This window comes from Triticum aestivum, chromosome 4A (assembly GCF_018294505.1).
Source record: "Triticum aestivum cultivar Chinese Spring chromosome 4A, IWGSC CS RefSeq v2.1, whole genome shotgun sequence".
Taxonomy (NCBI): domain Eukaryota; kingdom Viridiplantae; phylum Streptophyta; class Magnoliopsida; order Poales; family Poaceae; genus Triticum; species Triticum aestivum.
In genome coordinates this window covers 438,119,082-438,122,768 of record NC_057803.1, presented here as the reverse complement: position 1 = coordinate 438,122,768, position 3,687 = coordinate 438,119,082, and positions in this window count along the sequence as shown.

The window sequence follows — 3,687 nt, the reverse complement described above, 5'->3', positions numbered from 1 at the left end:
GCGGTCCAATGAGCGTTGAGGCTCGCGGAGGATATCGTTATGTTCTCACTCTCACTGACGACTTAAGTAGATATGGGTATATCTACTTAATGAAACACAAGTCTGAGACCTTTGAAAAGTTCAAGGAATTTCAGAATGAGGTGGAGAATCAACGTGACCGAAAGATAAAGTTCCTACGATCAGATCGTGGAGGAGAATATTTAAGTCACGAATTTGGCACGCACTTAAGGAAATGTGGAATCGTTTCACAACTCACGCCGCCTGGAACACCTCAGCGAAACGGTGTGTCCGAACGTCGTAATCGCACTCTATTGGATATGGTGCGGTCTATGATGTCTCTTACCGATTTACCGCTATCATTTTGGGGATACGCTCTAGAGACAGCTACATTCACTTTAAATAGGGCACCGTCTAAATCCGTTGAGACGACACCGTATGAATTATGGTTTGGGAAGAAACCTAAGCTGTCGTTTCTAAAAGTTTGGGGATGCGATGCTTATGTCAAGAAACTTCAACCTGAAAAGCTCGAACCCAAGTCGGAAAAATGCGTCTTCATAGGATACCCTAAGGAAACTGTAGGGTATACCTTCTACTTAAGATCCGAAGGCAAGATCTTTGTTGCCAAAAACGGATGCTTTCTGGAAAAAGAGTTTCTCTCGAAAGAAGTAAGTGGGAGGAAAGTAGAACTCGATGAAGTACTACCTCTCGAACGGGAAAGTGGTGCAGCTCAGGAAAATGTTCCTGTGATGCCCACACCAACTGAAGAGGAAACCAATGATGATGATCAAGGTACTTCGGATCAAGTTGCTACTGAACTTCGTAGGTCCACAAGGACACGTTCCGCACCAGAGTGGTACGGCAACCCTGTCCTGGAAATCATGTTGTTAGACAACGGTGAACCTTCGAACTATGAAGAAGCGATGGCGGGCCCAGATTCCAACAAATGGCTAGAAGCCATGAAATCCGAGATAGAATCCATGTATGAAAACAAAGTATGGACTTTGACTGACTTGCCCGATGATCGGCGAGCGATAGAAAACAAATGGATCTTTAAGAAGAAGACGGACGCGGATGGAAATGTTACCATCTATAAAGCTCGACTTGTCGCTAAGGGTTATCGACAAGTTCAAGGGATTGACTACGACGAGACATTCTCTCCCGTAGCGAAGCTTAAGTCCGTCCGAATCATGTTAGCAATTGCCGCATACTATGATTATGAGATATGGCAGATGGACGTCAAAACGGCATTCCTTAACGGGCATCTTAAGGAAGAGCTGTATATGATGCAGCCAGAAGGTTTTGTCGATCCTAAGAACGCTAACAAAGTATGCAAGCTCCAGCGATCCATTTATGGGCTGGTGCAAGCATCTCGGAGTTGGAATATTCGCTTTGATGAGATGATCAAAGCGTTTGGGTTTATGCAGACTTATGGAGAAGCCTGCGTTTACAAGAAAGTGAGTGGGAGCTCTGTAGCATTTCTCATATTATATGTGGATGACATACTCTTGATGGGGAATAATATAGAATTTCTGGACAGCATTAAGGCCTACTTGAACAAATGTTTTTCAATGAAGGACCTTGGAGAAGCTGCTTATATATTAGGCATCAAAATCTATAGAGATAGATCGAGACGCCTCATAGGTCTTTCACAAAGCACATACCTTGATAAGATTTTGAAAAAGTTCAAAATGGATGAGTCCAAGAAAGGGTTCTTGCCTATGTTACAAGGTGTGAGATTGAGCTCAGCTCAGTCACCGACCACGGCAAAAGATAAAGAAGAGATGAGTGTCATCCCCTATGCTTCAGCCATAGGATCTATTATGTATGCCATGCTGTGTACCAGACCTGATGTAAACCTTGCCGTAAGTTTGGTAGCAAGATACCAGAGTAATCCCGGCAAGGAACACTGGACAGCGGTCAAGAATATCCTGAAGTACCTGAAAAGGACAAAGGACATGTTTCTCGTTTATGGAGGTGACGAAGAGCTCGTCGTAAAGGGTTACGTCGACGCTAGCTTCGACACAGATCTGGATGACTCTAAGTCACAAACCGGATACGTGTATATGTTGAATGGTGGAGCAGTAAGCTGGTGCAGCTGCAAGCAGAGCGTCGTGGCGGGATCTACATGTGAAGCGGAGTACATGGCAGCCTCGGAGGCAGCGCATGAAGCTATTTGGGTGAAGGAGTTCATCACCGACCTAGGAGTCATACCCAATGCGTCGGGGCCAATCAAACTCTTCTGTGACAACACTGGAGCTATTGCCCTTGCTAAGGAGCCCAGGTTTCACAAGAAGACCAGGCACATCAAGCGTCGTTTCAACTCCATCCGTGAAAATGTTCAAGATGGAGACATAGAAATTTGCAAAGTACATACGGATCTGAATGTCGCTGATCCGTTGACTAAACCTCTCTCGCGAGCTAAACATGATCAACACCAAAACTCTATGGGTGTTCGATTCATCACAATGTAACTAGATTAGTGACTCTAGTGCAAGTGGGAGACTGTTGGAAATATGCCCTAGAGGCAATAATAAAAGTATTATTATATTTCATTGTTCATGATAATTGTCTTTTATTCATGCTATAACTGTATTATCCGGAAATCATAATACACGTGTGAATACATAGACCACAATATGTCCCTAGTGAGCCTCTAGTTGACTAGCTCGTTGTGATCAACAGATAGTTATGGTTTCCTGGCTATGGACATTGGATGTCGTTGATAACGGGATCACATCATTAGGAGAATGATGTGATGGACAAGACCCAATCCTAAGCATAGCACAAAGATCGTGTAGTTCGTTTGCTAGAGCTTTGCCAATGTCAAGTATCTCTTCCTTTGACCATGAGAGCGTGTAACTCCTGGATACCGTAGGGGTGCTTTGGGTGTATCAAACGTCACAACGTAACTGGGTGACTATAAAGGTGCACTACAGGTATCTCCGAAAGTATCTATTGTTTTATGCGGATCGAGACTGGGATTTGTCACTCCGTATGACGGAGAGGTATCTCTGGGCCCACTCGGTAATGCATCATCATAATGAGCTCAAGGTGACCAATGTGTTGGCCACGGGATCATGCATTACGGTACGAGTAAAGTGACTTGCCGGTAACGAGACTGAACAAGGTATTAGGATACCGACGATCGAGTCTCGGGCAAGTAACGTACCGATTGACAAAGGGAATTGTATACAGGGTTTGATCGAATCCTCGACATCGTGGTTCAACCGATGAAATCATCGAGGAGCGTGTGGGAGCCAACATGGGTATCCAGACCCCGCTGTTGGTTATTGCCCGAGAGTGGTCTCGGTCATGTCTGCATGTCTCCCGAGCCCGTAGGGTCTACACACTTAAGGTTCGGTGACGCTAGGGTTGTTAGGAAGACTAGTATGTGACTACCGAATGTTGTTCGGAGTCCCGGATGAGATCCCGGACGTCACGAGGAGTTCCGGAATGGTCCGGAGGTAAAGTTTTATATATGGGAAGTTGTTAAACGGGCACCGGAAAGTTTCGGGGTTATACCGGTATTGTACCGGGACCACCGGAAGGGTTCCGGGGTCCACCGGGAGGGGCCACCCCTCCCGGGGGGCCACTTGGGCTGCGTGGGTATAGCAGCCAGCCCCTAGTGGGCTTGGCGCGCCCCCCTCCTTGGGCCCATGCGCCTAGGGGTGGGGGGGGAAACCCTAA